The 21,316-nt window shown below is 46.8% G+C and overlaps 1 protein-coding gene across 3 annotated transcripts in view; it reads left to right on the top strand.

Moving 5' to 3' along the window:
* Positions 1–21,316, top strand: part of SDK2 (sidekick cell adhesion molecule 2) — a 913,491-nt gene that overhangs the window by 200,523 nt on the left and 691,652 nt on the right. The window lies entirely within an intron of this gene.

Consider the following 21,316-nt stretch of genomic DNA (forward strand, 5'->3'; position numbering starts at 1 on the left):
GGCTGGGAGATGTTGGGGAAGTTGGGTGACCTAAGTGAGTCCGCCCCAGGATTCTCTGCAGAGACCTCTAGCTGGCGGAGGACACCCAGGCTGTTGGGTTTTGGATTTATCTTGTAGAACTCCCTCATGGGAATAAAACAAGGCTGTGGTATTTATTTATTCATGAGTGAGCTTCTTCGTTCTTTGAAGTTTTATATCTTCGGGCTCAAGTCAAGTAGAAGTTAATATTAAAGAGAGCAAGCCTTAAAAGTCACAGTTTTGAGAATACCTGACCATCACACCTAAAGTATATGGCCAAAAGTAAGTAGACCCCCCCACCCCAATGATGGAGTCCAGGTGTCTCCAGCGAAGGGTACTGTTAATACTCCATTATACAAAGACATTGTAGGCAATTGTGCTCTTCCAACCCTGTGGTAACAATTTGGTGAAGACCCTATTCTGTTCCAGCATGACTGTGCCCCCCCCCCCCCCCTGTGTACAAAGCTAGCTCCATAAAGACATGATGTGATCAGTTTGGTGTGGAGCCCTGACCTCAACCCTACTGAACACCTTTGTGATGAATTGGAACGCTGATTGTGAGGCTTTTTTTTTTTTTTTGGTGCCCAACGTGGGGCCAGGTGTGTGATCTAGGTCTTTTTATTAGTACTTGATGTAACAAATGGGCACAAAGGCACCATCCAAAATCTTGTGGAAAGTCTTCCCAAAAGAGTGGAAGATGTTAGAGCCACAAAGAGGGCCACCTCTATTTTAATGGCTAAAGACATTGTAGATAATTGTGCTCTTCCAACCTTGTGGTACTTTCAGAAACTCCATGTAGGATAGAAGAAGCAAATCTAGAACTATAGTTTTAGGTTTCCCTATAGAGTGAAGGCTTTGGATATTTTATGATACGTTATATGACCAAGCACTTGTGAACACCTGTTCATCACACCTACCTAAATGGCCATAGAATGTGAACACCCTTAAAAATTATACCATTTTATCTTTTTTTACCCAACCCTCCTCCTTTCACAGCACGGGCTTGGGGAGTTCAAATTATATAGTTTGTGTGTGTCCAGTGAGGGGTACCTACATCATACAGAGACATTGTAGACAATTGTGCTCTTTCAACCCTGTGGTACTTTCAGAAACTCCATGTAGGATAGAAGAAGCAAATCTAGAACTATAGTTTTAGGTTTCCCTATAGAGTGAATGCTTTGGATATTTTATGATACATAATAAACAAGCAAAAAGTTGGGGGAGCAAACCCTGAACATGTATTTCTAAAGCTGGTGCAGCTATGAACCAAGCGACATGCATATTAAAAAAGAATAGCGCACACATGCAAAAGAAATGACTATCAAATATGAAGACAATCCATAAATAAAAATGGGGATTTGGTCCCACCATATGGCCATATCGTGCTCAAGCCCACCACTACGTCAAAGTACCCCAGGATGATCATCCTTTTTTATGGATAGTGTAGGACCCACTGACAATGGGGTACTTTGACGTAGTGGTGGGCTTGAGCACGATATGGCCATATGGTGGGACCAAATCCCCATTTTTATCTATGGATTGTCTTCATATTTGATAGTCATTTCTTTTGCATGTGTGCGCTATTCCTTTTTAATATTTTATAATACCTTATATGACCAAGGACTTGTGAACACCTGTTCATCACACCTACCTAAATGGCCATAGAACACCCTTAAAAAATATACAGTTTTATCTTTTTTTACCCAACCCTCCTCCTTTCGCAGAACGGGCTTGGGGAGTTCAAATGATATAGTTTGTGTGTGTCCAGTGAAGGGTACCTACATCATACAGAGACAATGTAGACAATTGTGCTCTTCCAACCCTGTGGTAACAGTTTGGTGAAGACCAATTTGTGTTCCACTAGGACTGTGTGCACAAAGCCAGCTCCATAAAAACATGGTGTGACCAGTTTGGTTTGTAGGAACCTAAATCTCCTGCACACAGTGAGCTCCTATGGTGTTTGAATGACCTCAGCCCTACTGCAGATCTTTGGTATGAATCGGGATGCCTATTGTGAGCCAGGTCTTCTCATCCAATATCAGTACCTGTCCTTGCAGGCTCATGATCAAAACATCTACTATTCATGGTATCTCTGTATGTATAGCACACATCTAGGAGTCAAAGAAAGGGTCATTACACTTCGAACTAACACACTGTATGGCTCAATGTATGTGGACACCCCTATAGATTGAGTTCAGGTGTCTCCAGTGAAGGGTCCTGTTAATACTCTATTATACAAAGACATTGTAGGCAATTGTGCTCTTCCAGCCTTGTGGTAACAGTTTGGTGAAGACCCTTTTCTGTTCCTGCATGACTGTGTCCCCCCTGTGTACAAAGCCAGCTCCATAAAGACATGATGTGACCAGTTTGGTGTGGAGCCCTGACCTCAACCCTACTTTACTCAACCCTACTTTTTACTACTTACTCAACACCTTTGTGATAAATTGGAACACCGATTGTGAGGCTTTTTTTTTTTTGGTGCCCAACGTGGGGCCAGGTGTGTGATCTAGGTCTTCTTATTAGTACTTGATGTAACAAATGGGCAGTCTTCCCAAAAGACTTGTGGAAAGTCTTCCCAAAAGAGTGGAAGATGTTAGAGCCACAAAGAAGGCCACCTCTATTTTAATAGCTATGGGGGGATTGGGGCAGCTCCATATTATTGCCCTCAACCCTACTTTACTCAACCCTACTTTTTACTACTTACTCAACACCTTTGTGATAAATTGGAACATCAATTGTGAGGCTTTTTTTTTTTTTTTGGTGCCCAACGTGGGGCCAGGTGTGTGATCTGGGTCTTCTTATTAGTACTTGATGTAACAAATGGGCACAAAGGCGCCCTCCAAAATCTTGTGGAAAGTCTTCCCAAAAGAGTGGAAGATGTTAGAGCCACAAAGAAGGCCACCTCTATTTTAATGGCTATGGGGGTTTGGGGCAGCTCCATATTAATGCCCATGGTATGGGAATAGGTATGACGGTCAGGTGTCAACAAGTGTTTGGCCAAATGGTATATTATAACTGTGCAGGCTTAATATTTGCTCCTATTTTCAGCCTTACTTTGTGGCTAACTCCCAAACCTGAGAGTCAGAACATAAAGGCCTACTGATCTTTGACAGTTGATGCCCTGCCAAGTGCCTGACCTTGGGCTGATAGCACACATTGAATATGCTCAGTTTACATACAAACCTTTTTGGGAGGCTGGAACTCCTGTTCTCCCTTTTTTTTTTTTTTTCAGTTGTTTATTTAAGATTTTCACATCAAGAAGAGCACAATCAAATCAGTAAGAAGAACGCTAAATCAAAGTGCAGGAAAACATTTCCAGCAATAATAGAAGCATATTGCTTGACAAGGCTACACAGAACCAAACATACGGCAGATATAGTACAAGAAGAAATAGTTTCAGTAAACATCGGCAATATACCAAGAAAACACACAATCAACCACACACATACCAGCGCCGCTCTCCACCCTCAGACTAATGCCGGCCAATATTATCACAATAAAAATAAGAGATTAAGGTCCTCGAACCATATAACAACAATGAGATTACATAGAGGCAGGGCTTTTTTTCAGCAGGAACGCAGTTCCGGCACCTCCAACACTGACTGTATGTAATGGCAAGGGGTTCAATGTCTATTTATGCTAGCTGCTGGGGGATCTATTGTTGCTGGCGGAGATCTACTTTTGCAGGGTGGGTAGGGGTGTCTACTGTTGCTCAGGAGGTCTATTGTTGTTGGTGGGGGGGAACTACTGTTGCTGGGGGTGGGTCCTATGTTGCTGGGGGTCAGTTGTTGCTAGGGGAGGGGATATTTTGTTGCGAGTGATACAATGTTGCTGGGGGAGAGTCTATTTTTGGTGGCTACTGGAGAGTCTATTGGTGCTGGCTGCCGTAGATCTGGTATTGCTGCTGGGGATCTTTTGTTGCTGGGAGGGGGAGGTGTATTTAGTTCCGGGGTGGTTCATTGTTGCTGAGGGGTCTATTGTTGCTGGCTGCATATGATCTAGTTTACTGTTCTTCTTGTCATTATTAACGAACTCCATACATATTACTTAGTACCACAATTTTTACATGGTTCTGTATTCTCTAAAAGGAGCAGTACTTAGGAGGTGGGTAGGGGGCAGAACCAAGGAATTGTGCAGGAGGTGTCCTATGTAGGGCGGCCATACACAGAGCAATTTTTTTTCCTGCAACCACAGGTTGGAGAAGAACCCCTGCGTGGGAAACTATATGCTGTGGGCTTTCCTTATGCTTTTGAATAAAAATGGGCTGTCATGCCCTAAAATATAATACCTGACTACAGTGAATCACTGGAAAAACGCATCTGCCAGTGAGATAACGGCCCCGTGTAACAAACCTCATGGACATAAAAGAAAAGCAGGTGGAGCAAAATAAGGTTGTGGGTTGGTGGTGTGATATCCTTGAAAATTCCCAAAAGGCCTACTTTTTTGGGGTTTGCGGAACCGGAAGGTTTTGGGTTGTTTCCAAAAAGGAAAACCGATCCTGCCAAAAAGTGGACCAAAGAGGGGAAACCCAAAATATATGGAGAACGTCTGCAGGCCCTGGCCACAGTGCTGGGAAAAGGTCATCTAGAGCCCAGGACGAACATGCCCCGTGTTACAAACCTCATGGACATAAAAGAAAAGCAGGTGGAGCAAAATAAGGTTGTGGGTTGGTGGTGTGAAATCTTTGAAAATTCCCAAAAGGCCTACTTTTTCGGGGTTTGCGTAACTGGAAGGTTTTGGGTTGTTTCCAAAAAGGAAAACCGATCCTGCCAAAAAGTGGACCAAAGAGGGGAAACCCAAAATATATGGAGAATGTCTGCAGGCCCTGGCCACAGTGCTGGGAAAAGGTCACCTAGAGCCCAGGACGAACATACCCCGTGTTACAAACCTCATGAACATAAAAGAAATGTAAGGGGGAGCAAAATAAGGTTGTGGGTTGGTGGGTTGAAATCCTTGAAAATTCCCAAAAGGCCAACTTTTTCGGGGTTTGCGGAACCGGAAGGTTTTGGGTCGTTTCAAAAAAGGAAAACCGATCCTGCCAAAAAGTGGACCAAAGAGGGGAAACCCAAAATATATGAAGAACGTCTGCAGGCCCTGCCCACAGTGCCGGGAAAAGGTCATCTAGAGCCCAGGAGTCGGACGAACATGTCCCGTGTTACAAACCTCATGGACATAAAAGAAAAGCAGGTGGAGCAAAATAAGGTTGTGGGTTGGTGGTGTGAAATCTTTGAAATTTCCCAAAAGGCCTACTTTTTCGGGGGTTTGCGGAACTGGAAGGTTTTGGGTCATTTCCAAAAAGGAAAACCGATCCTGCCAAAAAGTGGACCAAAGAGGGGAAACCCAAAATATATGGAGAACGTCTGCAGGCCCTGCCCACAGTGCTGGGAAAAGGTCATCTAGAGCCCAGGACGAACATGCCAGATTGCGCGCCCCCCCCCCTCCCCCCAAAAAATAAAAAATTGAGCGCACAAATCCTCCACTAAAAGCAGGCGTCCCAATACTTTTGGTAATATAGTGTACCTTTTCTCATCAGCAGTATATAGCAGTCTTGTGACTTCTATCAGTGTCTGGTTAAAGGTTGTAGGAGGAGTTTTCATTCTCCTCTGACTGTCCTATGAGGCTGCAGGACCCCTGACACTCTGTCTGGACAGGGCTGATTGGCCCTGTGCCGACCACATGCACCCTCCCTAGAAAAGAAAAAAAAAAAAACTTCTTTAGCAATACACACCAAACTGAGCATGTGCAAGGCTCTGTTCTATCAGGAGATGGATTGGGGACAGTGGAAGGGGAGGATCAGAGAAGACAGGATCAAACAGCCTTTTTACACACTACGGAGGATTAACCCCTTAGGTTCTACAGTGAGTAAAACAAGCATGCTTTACTGCATATACACACTGATTTTACAGTTGTGGGTTTAGTAACATTTTAATTCTTGCACTATTGTGGGGGCTGGTAGGAGGAACCACAGCGCCCAGCACCGGGGTGTGTCAGATAGCACCCTTGACCTCAATCTTTTCTCACTTGGCGACCTAGAGAACTAGAACTTCCTCCAAGGTGGGGTAGACGTCTGCGACCCGTGCTGCAGGCTATGGTTCCACGGTTCCACCTGCCGGCTGGGGTATCCCATATGGGCATGGAATTTATTTATTTTTAGGCTTTGTATATTCATGTGTTCAAGATTATTCTGCTTCAATTTATCGAGTCAAAGGTGGTGGCTTTCTTTTTCTTCTTCTTGACGGGTTTCATACTTCTCCTGCAGGAACACATGCCAAGGCGCACAGGATGTTTGCACTGTCGGCCGATTAACACCAGCCTAGCTGCATCTGTTAAGTTGTTACTTTGCAGAATTTTCAGCAGACGCTGATTTTTTTTTTGTTAACAGTCTAAAAGCTGCGATGGGGGATAAGTGATCCGAGGAGCACAAACAGCCAACAGGCATGGCAGGGATCAGCCATCCGTCTACTCTGTGCCTCCGATTTTTGGAAATAAAGCATTAGCTCCCAACTGTCCCTGATTTCGAGGGACGGTCCCGAGATTTCGAGGGACTGTCCCAGGATTTCGAGGGTCTGTCCTGGATTTCGAGGGACTGTCCCGGGATTCCAGGGACTGTCCCTGATTTCAAAAGACTGTCCCGGATTTCAAGGGACTGTCCCAGATTTCAAGGGACTGTCCCAGATTTCAGGGGGCTGTCCCTGATTTCGAGGGACTGTCCCAGATTTCCAGGGACTGTCCCGGATTTGGAACAAAGTCCCTCTGTCCCTCTTTCCTCCTCATTTGTCCCTTATTTTGGTCTGATCTATATAATTGTATATAAAATGCACTATTTATCTAGTGTTTCCCAGTGCTAAACCTTTCATCCAAATTCTAAGTCGCTGTATTTGTAAATGTTAAAAGCCAATATAGAGGAATAGTAGTGGTAAAAAATGTACTTGTGGGTTTAACTAATCATTTTTTTTGTATAATTCTCCTTTAGGGGCGTGGCAGGGGGTGTGTCCTATGCCTACATACTTTTGCTAATAAGTGTCCCTCGTTCCTATCTCAAAAAAGTTGAGAGGTATGAAAAGGGATTCAGGAAACTAAAAATAACATTTACACTCACCGGCCACTTTATTAGTGTTCAATTGCTTGGTAACACAAATTGCTAATCAGCCAATCACGTGGCAGCAACTCAATGCATTTAGGCATCTAGACGTGTTGAAGACGACTTTCTGATGTTCAAACCGAGCATCAGAATGGGGAAGAAAGGGGATTTAAGTGACTTTGAACGTGGCATGGTTGTTGTTGCCGGAAGGGCTGGTCTGAGTATTTTAAAAACTGCTGATCTACAGGGATTTTCACGCACAACCAGTGTTGCCAACCGTCAGTATTTTTACTGGCAGCCAGTTAAAAGATGGGCATTTTTCTCCTGCCAGTAAATGCCAGTGACAGGAAAAGGTTGCCAGTAAAAAATAGAATTTTATTTTTTTAATTACTTTTATTGCTTGTAAACATCCTTGTGACAGCAATTGGCACGTGACAGCTACTCTTTATGGAGGGATTTTGGATCTTTTTGACCTAAAAGACCCCAAATCCCTCCTCTGCCCTTAAAAGCATTTAAAACCCTTTTTCGAATATTTCCAATGTTTTTTCAAAATGGCACCGTTGACATCTGGGTAAACCGGAAATGATGTCATGGTTTTTCGGGTTACTATAACGAACAGCCAATCAAAACTGGTTCTGGCTTTGTTTGCTGGTCGCTCGGGTCTCCCGGTGGGATAGGAGAGCCCAAGCAAGCCGTGGAAGGCAGCAGGAGGGGAGAAATGTGGGGGGAATGTCCCCCTCCCCTCCCTATGCTTGTAATAGCAATCGAGCGCCCAGTTAGCCACTCCAATTGGTATTACAAGAGACCTGACTGTCAACTCTAAAAACAGTAGCTGCAGCCGCAGGCATCATCCTGGTACAACCACTTGAAGTCCAGTAACGTACGAGGTACGTGATTTGGCAGCAAGCCCAGCTGAAATAAATCAACTAAATACATTCTGAGTGGATTGAAACAAAATGTTTGCCTGAGTAGAAAAGCCTGTTACCTGCCAGCATGCTGCACAGAAGGACCATTGCTCTTCGTGTGGAAGCAGTTGTCTTGTACCTAGGTTGGAGTCCAAAATTATAAAGGGGCTCCCCTTGTGGCTCTGGTCCAAGTACCCCCGGGTATGGAGACAGAGGCACAAAGTAGCACGAGTGAGGGGTGAGGTAGCAGGTAGCGAAGTGTCCGGACTGTAGGCAGCAGCGGGCGGTGTAACCACACAAGGAGAAGATAGTGGTTGGCAGCCTGCAGGACGGCACCCAAGAGAAGAACCTTGTGTCATACACAGAGCAGCAAGAGTAAGCATAGTCAGGAGGCAAGCTGAGGTCAGCACCAGTCTGCGATCAGTCCTCAGTCTCTGGTCTATGTGTTTGCGCACGAGTATTGGGTCCTTGATAGCAGTGGTTTCTGTTAGGGTGGCGAGCATTGATGTGGATCCTGTAATAAATAGCAGAGGAAAGACAGTAGGCTGACAGTCAGTCCTTCAGTAGGGAGCGGCACATACGTTAGACTTGGGAGAAGAATCTGCGGAGTAGAACCATACTGGAAGAGGTAAGACCATGGAACTGGATCAGGATGACTTTGGAGTGGATACGACCTGGGACTTGTATCAGGATTTGCCAAAGTAGAAGGACGGTTCCACGTGAGAGCAGGTGACCTGGGATCCCCCATAGGGAGGAGCTTAAGAGCCAGCCAGTATCTACCAGGGAGCCCCTCATGGGAGTTTGGATTTGACGTGAGCCAAGAAGACACATGAGGCAGGTCTGGAACAGACAGGTGAACTGCAGGCAACATTGGAGCAAAATAAGTCACTAGTCCAAAGGTTAGGACTGGCTCGGGATACAGCTAGTCAGATCTAAGTCAGAGGCCAGGGCAGGCAGCAGACATGAATAACCAGGATACAAGCCAGAGATCATGGCAGGCAGCAGACACATATAACCAGGAACTAGCCTGAGGTCGGTGTAGGTAGCAGACATGGATAATCAGGAAATAGAGGCCAGGGCAGGCAGCAGACATGGATAACCAGGAAATAGTCAGAGGTCAGGACAAGCAGCCGATAAAGATAACAAGGAACTAATTTGAGGTTGGGACAGGCAGCAGTCATAGATAACCAGGAACTAGCCAAATATCAGAAGAGGCAGCAGACACTGATAACTAGGAATCAGCCAGAGGTCAGGACAGGCAGCAGACAAGGATACCCAGTAACTAGCCAGAGGTCAGGGCAGGCAGCAGACATGAATAACTAGGATACAAGCCAGAGATCAGGGCAGGCAGCAGACACAGATAACCAGGAACTAGCCCTGAGGTCAGGGTAGGTAGCAGACATGGATAACCAGGAAATAAAGGTCAGGACAGGCAGCAGATATGAATAACTAGGAACCAGACAGAAGTCAGGGCATGCAGAAAACACAGATAATGAGGAATTAGCCAAAGGTCAGGGCAGGCAGCAGACATGGATAACCAGGAAATAGTCAGAGGTCGGGACAAGCAGCCAATAAAGATAACCAGGAACTAATTTGAGGTCAGGACAGGCAGCAGTCATAGATAACCAGGAACTTGCCAGATATAACGAGAGGCATCAGACACGGATAACTAGGAATCAGCCAGAGGTCAGAACAGGCAGCAGACAAGGATAACCAGTAACTAGCCAGAGGTAAGGACAGGAAGCAGCCATGGATAGCCAGAATACAAGCCAGACATCAGGGCAGACACAGATAACCAGAAACAAGCCAGCGGTCAGGCACCACTTCCAGCCCTGGCTCTGCCAGGGTGAAGGAATCCAAGCATATTTCTGCTAGCCAGCTTCCTGATAGTCTCTTGCACTCAGCAGCAGCAGTCAAAGAACTGATTGGTGGGCGTTCTGAGCCGGAAGCCCCCCGCCAGTCCACAGTAGAGGGAATCCAAAAAAATCTTTAATCCCAAAAGCAGGTGTGCAGCACATCTAAATGCTTTGGACCGGGTATAAATGTGGACATTCATGCTTGAGAACCGAAGTCTGGGAATTCTAGATGGAGGAGTGGAGAGGATGGATCGCTGCCCAATGGAAAAAAAAAAAAAGAAAACGCGCGTTGGTCCCAGAGATGCGCAATGGCTTAATTAGGCGGAACGTCCTTCTGTCCAATGAAGGCACATTTCCGACTCTCTGCCATGTAACTGCTCTGGTTGGCTCAGCTTGGCTCCCATGGTGGCGGCCCACAGGCCCTTCCCGTCAGCGGGAGCCTTTATTAAGAGTGGCCACTTCATGGACGTGAATGAAATCATGGCGCGGCGAGAGGGTGAAAATTAAACCGTACTCAGATATCTATCGAGGGAAATCCAGGCTGCAATATTGTGCCATATGATGGAGACGCGCTTCCAAGATGAGATCATCCTTGTGGTTCAGATGCCTTTGCCAAGAAAAAATCTGTCCCCATATGTCGAAACCACCCGCCTTCGTATTCCGCGGCAGCGCTAATGTTGGGTTATTGGCACCGGCGGCGGGATGGAGACTCCGCAGATGTTTACACCGTAGTCTAATTATATTAACCCCTGGTCTGCCAGAACGGCGAGAAGCGGGGGACGGCGAAAGGCTGTAGGGTTGCCAATTGGCCCTCATTAGCACGGACAACTGTTATTTGTAGTAAAATCTTCCCATCACGGACTCCAGATATTCTCTTCCTGCCAAACCCCGGAAAGTGGAAAACATCGGCTGCGGATAGTGCGGGAATCTTATACAGGCTGCCAAAAGTTAAAGCCGAACTCCAGCAGATATAGAAGACATACAAGAATGCAGCTCTGTAACCATTAACCTCTTCACGCCAACCACCTCCCGGCCCTTTAAGAGGTCTAAAAGCCAGGAGGCGGCAGGGCCATCTTACCAAATGGGCAGTTATTGGGGGCCCCACTTGCCCAGCGACCCAGCCCCAGCCAAGCATTAGTCCCGATTCCCGTGTGCATTCCGCCACCGAACTTAGCAGGTGGCAAGCACCTGTCGGCCCTGCGCTGCTGTCAGGCCACTTGGGCCGTGGAGGGGGAGCCCACAACTGCAGGAATGCCCGTCTGCCTCCATGGGAACAGGCACACATAGGACAGTCCAGTCTGACTCCCATCTATGTGTGTGCTCATCAGACCCAGCACCCCCAACTTAGCAGGTGGCAAGCGCCTGTCGGCCCTGCGCTACTGTCAGGCCACTTTGGCCATGGAGGGGGAGCCCACAACTGCAGGAATGCCTGTCCGCCTCCACAGGAACAGGCACACACAGGACAGTCGAGTCTGACTCCCATCCATGTGTGTGTTCACCAGACCCAGCCGCCCAACTTGGAAGCTGTCATTAGCCTGGCACCGCTGTGCCAATAAATATCGCCTTATCGATAATTTGCATTTTTATTCTTGTGGGTGATTGTGTAGGCGGGGCCCCAGTGCACTGCATTGCCCAGGACCCTTTAATGCTCTTAAGATGGCACTGGGAGGCGGGCATTGGGGTCATGTAACTGCTATGATTGGCTGTCACAGCCGTATCACAAGTATCGCAAGTATGCACCGGGAGCTTACCGATCCCCGTCGGCTACTGTGCTGGGAGCGTGCAGGGAGTGTGCTCTCAGCACAGTAAGTTGTTTTAACCACTTCCGGACCTCCCGCCGCACTTTTATGTTGGTACTTTGACAATAAATACCGGGGTTACAGATAGCTGCCATAACCCCCCATATTTTTTTAAACCACAGGCGGTCCGCTTTAAAATAAGGGTGGCCCCAGCGGCAGATTCGCCACAGGATCACCCTTATGGGCAGTGGGAGAGGTCCCCCTCCGCCTCCCGCCGCTTCCCGGTCTTTTCCCCCCGCTTACCGGACCCGCCAGTAGCGGGGAATACGATCTGGTCTGCTGTCCCCTCAGGCAGGAAGTCGAGTGAAGACCGGAGCGACGTCATACATCACTTCCTAGCAACCGATTTAAAGAGCCTATTTTTTTTCAAGATGAAAAAAAATTATTCTTTTTTTTTTTTCTTTTTTATTGTAGATGTGAGGTGTGAGGTCTTTTTGACCCCAGATCTCACATTAAGAGGTTCTGTCATGCTTATTTCTATTACAAGGGATGCTTAAATTCCATGTAATCGGAATAAAAGTGATCAAAAATAAAAAAAAAAAGAAAAAAAAAACAGTGTAAAAATAAAAGATAAAATAAATAGGAAAAAAAAATTAAAGCGCCCCGTCACCGTTAGCTCGCATGCAGAAACAAACGCATACATGTGAGCTATCGCGGTGATCGTTAGAGTGAGAGCAATAATTTGAGCACTAGACCTCCTCTCTATCTCTAAACTGGCAACCTGTAGAGGAGCATGCAGATAGGAGGAGAGAGCAGAGTGACAGAGAGATGAGCTCAGCACTGTACTGCTTCTCCTGTCACTGTCCAATCACAGGTGGGGGTGGGCCCAGGATGCCCTGGACTTTACAATTGGTAGCACCCATTAGACCTGGACTTTAGAATTGGTAGCACTTTAGCATGATACCACCCATCAGACTGGCCAAGCAGGTGCTGACAAGGAGCATGCGAAAGGAGGACATCTAGTGTCAGAAAAAGGTAATGCAGGGTAAATCTGGATTCAATGTGAACTATGGCAAAAGAAAGAAAGAGGGATGGAGGGAAAGAATGAGGGATGGGGAGAAAGAAAGAGCAATAAAGAAAGAAAAGAAAGAAATAAAAAAAGAGAGAAGGAAAGAAAGAAATAAAAAAGAAAGAAAGAGGAAAAAAAAAAAGAAAGAGAGAAGGAAAGAAAAAAGAAAGAAAGAGGGATGGAGGGAAAGAAAGGGAAATGGGGGAGAGAGAAAGAAATAAAATGAAAGAAAGAATCAAAAAAGAAAGAGAGAAGGAAAGAAAGAAATAAAAAAGAAAGAAAGAGGGAAAGAAAAGGAGAAGGGAAGAAAAAAAGAAAGAAAGAGGATGGAGGGAAAGAAAGAAATAAGAGGAAAGAAATAAATACAAAATAAAGAGAGAAGGAAAGAAATAAAGAGAGAGAAGAAAAAAAGAGAGAAGGCAAGAAAGGAAGAAAAAAGAAAGAAAGAGATAAAAAAGAAAGAAAGAGGGAAAGAAAAAGAGAAGGGAAGAAAGAAAAAAGAAAGACAGAGGGGTGGAGGGAAAGAAAGGGGGATGGGGGAGAAAGAAAGAAAGATAGAAAGAAAGAAAGAAAGAGTCAAATTATGAGAGAAAAAAGAGAGCAAAAAAGAAAAGGAAAGAAGAAGGGAGAGTGAGAAAAGAAAGAAAGAAGGAAGGAGAGAGGGAGAAGAAAGAAAGAAAGAATGAGGGATGGGGGAGAAAGAAAGAAAGAAAGAGGGATGGGGGAGAAAAAAAGAAAGAAAGAAAGAGGGATGGGGGGGAGAAAGAAAGAGGGATGGGGGAGAAAGAAAGAGGGATGGGGGAGAAAGAAAGAAAGAGGGATGGGGGAGAAAGAAAGAAAGGGAGAATGAACACACCAGCTGCTGCCTATTATATATATATATAAAGGTTTGGCTACACTTTCTTCTTCACAGATACAGATTCCTGTACTATTCAGACATAAGACACTTTTTCCTCACCTGAATCAGTAACACGGGTACACAGCAGCTCCATGCACACCCATTGGCTGGAATGCGGTGCAGCCCGCCTCCTGTTACCTCCTTGGGCCACTAGCTGCCTGATCCCTCCATCACCCAGTCCTGACTTCCAGCCCACCCACCTTACTGCCCAGGAGGACAGGGGGTGACGGCACAGCAGAGCAGTGCAAATGTTTTGTGTATGGGGATCAGACAGCCTGGCCCAGTCCATCCCTGCCCGGGACAATTCCTATTTTCTATAAATTCTGCCCAGGACACGCTCAGACTGGGACATGGGTCTGAATTCTGTGAATGTCCCGGGCAAATCGGGACTGTTGGCAACTATATGGGTGTTCCTAGACAGGCTGTATTTGCATAGGTAATGCCCACGTGTGATGCTGAGCCACCATGATTGAAAGAACTGAAATTCAATTAATAAAAGAGGCGGGCCAATCAGACTGGGGAGGAAAGAGCTAGATGATGCGGGATGTCCTCCATCCAGGAAATTAGGCGGGCTCTATCTAACTTACTGCAGCTTCTAATGGAGAAGCTCACAGTGTGCGGTGAAATCAGAGGAAGCCATTTCAGTCCAGGAGAGGAGCCGGTACAGCGGTGCAAGGCTTGGAGGTCAAATCTCCATAGATAGATTGTAAACGTACAAATTAATTATTTGTTTCAAATTGACGATTTGGGATCGCTGCGTTTCAAGTAAGCTGGCGCGGCGGCCCTCAGGATTTACGCCAGGGGCGGCGAGGATTACGGGAATCAGAAACCGCCATACTGTAGGAATGACAGGAACATTTCAGAGGCCCCGTCGCTCTCTCCGGCGTCATAAATCAGTCGCAGTGCGCTCGCTTTGAGCCGCATTTATGCATATAACGCTCTCAAATTTCCCCGCACAAATATTTCACTTGCGGAGCAGCTTTAATGCGGCTCGGGGCGCAAGCTGCCTCTGTTTTATTGCGGAGAAATGTCACATCCCCCCTGCCGTTCATTATTATTATTTTTTTTTCCTTCCACCCGTCATGACTCCTGAATCCGCCCAGCGCTACGGCGAAGCGTCCCTCGCATGGCCCGGCCCCGCGTGCCGGATGGCGACTGTACATTATGTTTAAGCTGCGCTGTCACAGCTGCAGAGCGCCTGCAGGAGCATTAGGAGAGGAGATAGCGGGAATAGTTATGGCGGTACTTAGAGGTGAGTTACAGGAGGCAGTAATCAGGATGGATGGCGCCGACTTATTCCTGCAGGAGAGAGCCGAGCCGCGACTCAAAAGCCAACATTACCCGTCACCGCGCTTTATGACACATTGTTACAGCCAGTCAGTTGTTAGAGCAAATAGTTCAAGTGGCGCTGACGTCCCGAGCGATAATTACATCAAACTACAGCGCCGATACAGCCGACTTCTCTGTAACCCGACAGTTCTATCAATTCCTGACACCTCACAATGTACAGAATTATTCTTCAGAGAGTTCCACATTTTATCATTATTGAGCTCCACTCAATGCCTAGGCTGGGATGATGTCATCAGTCTGCTGCATGCAAGAGGAGGCATTTCCTCAGTCTCCCCTACCCCGGGGTTGATCTGTGTCTGATATTCGTGAGCACAGCTAAGAGCTACGCAGGCAACAGGATTTACGTTATTGTGTCATCTCTGAGCGGTCATCTCAGTCCAGGAAGTAGACTCCACCTGTGATCAGACTATACATTGTAACTTTGTAGACGGAAGGGGAAGTATTTCCTCAGTCTCCACTCCTGCAGTGATCAGACTCTTCATTGTAACTTTGTAGAAAAAGGAGGAAGCATTTCCTCAGTCTCCCCTCCCCTAATGATCAGACTGTACATTGTAACTTTGTAGAAGGAGGAGGAAGCATTTCCTCAGCCTCCCCTCCCCCAGTGATCAGACTGTACATTGTAACTTTGTAGAAGGAGGAGGAAGCATGTCCTCAGTCTGCCCTCCCCCACTGATCAGACTGTACATTGTAACTTTGTAGGAGGAAGAGGAAGCATGTCCTCAGTCTCCCCTCCCCCACTGATCAGATTGTACATTGTAACTTTGTAGGAGGAGGAGGAAGCATTTCCTCAGTCTCCCCTCCCCCAGTGATCAGATTGTACATTGTAACTTTGTAGAAGGAGGAGGAAGCATTTCTTTAGTCTCCCCTCCCCCAGTGATCAGACTGTACATTGTACCTTTGTAGGAGGAGGAGGAGGAGGAAGCATTCAGGTTAGTAGGGCTGCCAGTTATGTTAGTATACACTACCGTGGTTGAGGTGCAGTGCAGCAAAAATTATTCCAAAGGTACTGCAACCAAATGGGACGTGTTCAAGTGAATAGGACCACACCCACCATGCAGCCATGCGGTTCGGGCACGGTGTTGGAAGCTTTCAAGGGCTAAAACAGGCATCCCTGAGGCAACGTTTTGCCTCCAAGCCAACTGAAAAGTGATCAACTTTTTGTAACCATTGCATGTACGGCTACGAGCAGGTGCATTCCCGTCTCTAGATCTGCAGTAAAACCGCAGCTCAACCACCTGCTTTTACTGCCCCCCTGGCCGCCCGGGTGGTTGAGCCCTTAAACTGAAATTTTAATTAGGCTTTAGTTATTTTTATGAGTTCTCTTTGACTTTACTGTCTTCATGGAGCACGATTGGCTTCCTAAAGTCATGAATTATGAATGGCCTCCGACCACATTGGGGCCCCGGCGTGTGTCGCAGCAGCCCGCTAATGCTCCTGGAGAAGCGTTGGCCCGGCTCCGGCGTCCGGCTCCTGCCTTGTGCCGTGACTATAAGCAGCTTTGTCACGGAGCTTTCCATTACCCTTCGCTATCTATTGCTGTCATAAACAATTCAGCTGTAGCAGGGAAATGAATAAGAGCCATACAGCTTACTAATAATATTATTGATCTCGGAGAGGACGCGAGCTCAAAGTAATAGGCTTGTATTATTCAAGGGATTGTTTTATGTTCCTGGGAGTGTCAGCTGCTCGCAAGGAAAAATATAGGTAACCCTTCTGCTATAAATCATTTTACCATTGATCTGACTAATGGTGGAAGGCCCTTCTTTTTTTCTTTTCACCTATTTAATGAGGAATTGCTCACCGCGGTACGGAAATATCCCTCGGGCTGGACAGGTACGGCCAGAGGACGGACGCAAGATGGATTTGTCTGATTGGTGTTTTTGCAAGGATAAAACCACTGCAGCTGAAATTAACAAGTTTTTGGAGGACAAGTCCAATAAGACAAGATGTCCTTTTAGGATCTCTTGGTGACCATGATGTCCTACTTAGGAACTTCTAGTGACCAAGATGTCCTACTTAGGAACTCCCAGTGACCATGATGTCCTACTTAGGAACTTCTAGTGGCCAAGATGTCCTACTTAGGAACTTCTAGTGACCAAGATGTCCTACTTAGGAACTCCCGGTGACCATGATGTCCTACTTAGGAACTTCTAGTGACCAAGATGTCCTGCTTAGGAACTCACGGTGACCAAGAAGTCCTGCTTAGGAACTCACGGTGACCAAGATGTCCTGCTTAGGAACTCCCAGTGACCAAGATGTCCTGCTTAGGAACTCCCAGTGAACTAAGATGTCCTGCTTAGGAACTCCGGGTGACCAAGGTGTCCTTTTTAGGAACTCCTGGTTACCAAGATGTCTTTTTTAGGAACTCCCGGTGACCAAGATGTTCTGCTTAGGAACTCCCGGTGACCAAGATGTCCTGCTTAGGAACTCCCGTTGACCAAGATGTCCTGCTTAGGAACTCCCAGTGACCAAGATGTCCTTCTTAGGAACTCCCAGTGACCAAGATGTCCTGCATAGGAACTCCCGGTGACCAAGATGTTCTGCTTAGGAACTCCCGGTGACCAAGATGTCCTGCTTAGGAACTCCCGGTGACCAAGATGTTCTGCTTAGGAACTCCCGGTGACCAAGATGTCCTGCTTAGGAACTCCCGTTGACCAAGATGTCCTGCTTAGGAACCCCTGGTGACCAAGATGTTCTGCTTAGGAACTCCCGGTGACCAAGGTGTCCTTTTTAGGAACTCCTGGTTACCAAGATGTCTTTTTTAGGAACTCCTGTTGACAAAGATGTCCTGCTTAGGAACTCCCAGGGGACCAATATGTCCTACTTAGGAACTCCCAGGGGACTAATATGTCCTGCTTAGGAATTTCACCATTAAGCTGGCCATACACCAGTACAATTCGTCAGCAAAGCTTCACCTTATACAGTAAGGTCTGGGGAAAATTCCCTTGCAAAATTGACAGTCTATTTGCCATTAGTAAATCAACCCCTTTGGTTGCTGTGTTGGTAGGGGGTAGACAACTGTATATATGGTGGCTGTGTTATTAGGAGATGTAGAGAACTATATATATGGCGGCTATGTTGGTAAAGAACTGTATATATGGTGGCTGTGTTAGTAGGAGATGTAGAGAACTATATATATGGCGGCTATGTTGGTAGAGAACTGTATATATAGTGGCTGTGTTGGAAGGGGGTAGAAAACTGTATATATGGCGGCTGTGTTGGTAGCAGATGTAGAGAACTGTATGTATGGTGGATGTGTTGATAGGGGGTAGAGAACTGTATGAATGGCAGTTGTGTTGGTAGGGCATAGAGAGACTTGTATACATATAATATGGCTGCTGTGGTGGTGGAGAGAATGAAGTCAATTGTACACATGGCTTCTGAGATGCTACCAGGGGGGAAATGAGGTGGCACTTGCAAATGCATAAGATATTCCCTTAGTAGGCACTGTATTGGATACACCAATTTACAACCTTATACTCTTTTGCCTTCCGAAATAGACCTTGAATTTTTAGCACCAATAATTCAGCGGGGTGCTGGAAATGTTCCTTGCGTTTTTGAGGGGCCCCATGAGTGCTAAGAAAACTCTTCCTGCACCATTATGCCAGAAACCTGAACCATGACACAAGACGGCAAACACAATGTAATATGACCTGGGGTGCCCGAGCTTCCATGGACAATTTCAGGCCTAATCGTTCTTGTCATGTACATTTGGCAGCCATGAACAGATGGGTAGTGATGGTTAAATTCAATTGGTTGAGTCTTCTCCCATAGTTGACCTTCTCTATGTTCCTCTTTCATTCGGTTGGCCTTCTCTAAACTCTTTCCAGTTCCACAACCTCTTAACTGATGTCTAAAATTGGACTGCATATTCAATATATGGCCTTACTAGTGCTTTGCATGGGACAGAACCGTGAATGTTTTGATAGGAGAGGGCCCAAACCATGAATTTACATAACCCAATACAGTAGAAGATAAACAGTGATCTCATTATCTTCAGATGGATTGCCGATAAGGACATTGTCTTCGGCAGCAGTGACTGTGCAGTAGGCCCAGCCAGCGTGCAGTTCGGCATGGAAGGGGCGGAAGGCCTCGGGAGACTGATAGGGGCTGTGTGCTTGGGTCTACCAGAAGCCAGCGTGTGGCACCATCTATCATACGAAGCTGTCATGTTCAGCCAACAAGTGCTGATCTATTAGCGTCTCAGGAGCATCTTATTAAGCGGGAGCAATTGATGAAGATGGTTTGTGTGCCACTCAGCCCCTTCACATGTCAGCCTCCAAATCACTCCTGAAATGTAATTAACGAGCCACAGAGACCGTCTAATAGAGCATCCGACTCCAGAGAAACACGGGCGGCTACAATGTCGCTGGAGATATCACAGTGCACATGGAAGAGGGATCATTTACAGTAAATAGGCCCGGGGCTGAACAGGGCTGTTAATGAGCCGCATTGATCCCTGTTGTAAGGGCGCCAGTGTGTATGTTACTACCCAAGCAAAGTATATTACTGCAAGGCTAACTGTAGACGTTGCATGGCTGCTGGTTGTTGACCAGCTGTGTGTCTATGGTTTGTCAACAATCTTCTCCAATAGAGTTGGCCTACTAATGCTTGATGAAATGCTCTACTGCGTATGTGTCAAACACAAGGCCCGTGGGCCGAATCTGGCCCTCCAGGCCATTTCATGTGGCCCTCACACCTTTCCTCGAGCTGCAGTAGAGCTCAAACCCTCCTTTTGGCCTCCTGCAGACCTTGCGCTTTCTGCTTCCCAGCTCTGCAACCAGCTTCTTCCCAGCAGCAACACAAGGTAAGGGGGTACACTTTGATGTAAGGGAGGGTGGGGGTGGACTCTTAACATCTGATGTAAGGGGGGGGCTGGGATACTCTGGACATCTAGTATTACAGATGCAACTTGCCCTTTGAGGGCAATCATAATGCTGATGCGGCCCTCGATAAAATTGAGTTTGACACCCCTGCTCTACTGTGATAATTACATTTCTAAACGACTGCACCTTGGGAGCCCCCCGAACCCTATAACTTGCTCCAGCCGACAACATTGGAACCCGTCAATGCAGCATATCTCTTGCTGGATGATATGTGTGTATGCCATCGCTCCAACACACCCCATAGAAAGCTCTTTTATCATGTAGTACAGCCAGGCGCTGAAGCCCAGGAGCTTGCCTACGCTCCAAACTACACTGACCCAGGCCGCACAACAATGATGTATGGAAGGTCCAGGAGGTTTAAGGAGCATCTCTCTTTATGCCTGCTAAATGCTGGGTTGTTGGTTTGTTGGGCAGAAGGTCATGAGTCCAGGATTTAGAGCAACACAACTGCATTGTGGTCTACAGGGCAGCATTCAGAAATTTTGGGGCCCCTTCCACAGCTTTAGGCCTGGCCCCGACCACCAGGTTACATCCTACTCCTCTGCGGAGCCTGTGAAGGCATATGATTGGCTGCTAGGACGCTAGGCGGTCCTAGCAACCAATCATTTTGACAGCGGTGGCCAGAAGCAGGATGGGAGTCAGGAGCCAGTCCAGCGGGTGGCACCAGAGGGAGTCGGGACTAATTATCAGTGTAGGGAAGGAAAGGAACAAAAGAGGAGGTGCCAACTTGATGCCAGGGGCATCTCTTCGGACTGGGCCCCTTGAGACGCCCGGGCCCCCTACATCTGTATGGGCTGTACCCCCCTGAAGGCGGCCCTGATTGTGGATGTGTACAGGTCTCTACTGATCTTGTGCCTTTATCAGCATGGCAACCGGTCCCTCATTTCTGGCTTCTTGTATTGCTTCTTCCTCTTCCAGTTTGTTCTAGGACTGCAAAGGCTGGTACTGGCTCAAATACAGGTACTTGCACTGCTTGCATTAGGAAATTTATTAGGCTGCACACCAATGACCTATAGAAGTTTCAATAGGTTTAATGAGCATCTCTACTGTTGGGTGCTAAGGCCTCCTTGTTGCATGGTGGGTTGTTGGCTTTTTGGACCGAAGGTAAAGAGTTTAGGATTTAAAACAGAACAACTGCATTGTGGATGTGAACAGGTCTCTACAAAGCTTGTGCCTTTATCAGGCGTGGCAACTGATCCCTCATTTCCAGCTCCTTATATTGCTTCTGCCCTCTTCCAGTCCGAGAGCTGCACAAATATGGAAGGTCCAGTAGGTTTAATAAGCATCTTCATTGTTGGCTGCTAATGCTCCCTAATTGCATGCTGGGTTGTTGGCTTGTTGGGCGGAAGGTCAAGAGACGAGTAAAACAACTGCATTGTGGATGTGACCTGGTCCTTACCGAGCCTGTGCCGACTTCAACCAAGGACCACCGGTGCCTCATTTGCAGTCTTTGGGGCATAGGGAGAGGAAGTGGAGCTTCTTAGTAACTAAATCATAATTTGCACACAGCCAAA

This window comes from Pelophylax lessonae, assembly GCF_965119305.1.
Source record: "Pelophylax lessonae genome assembly, chromosome: 11".
Taxonomy (NCBI): Eukaryota; Metazoa; Chordata; class Amphibia; order Anura; family Ranidae; genus Pelophylax; species Pelophylax lessonae.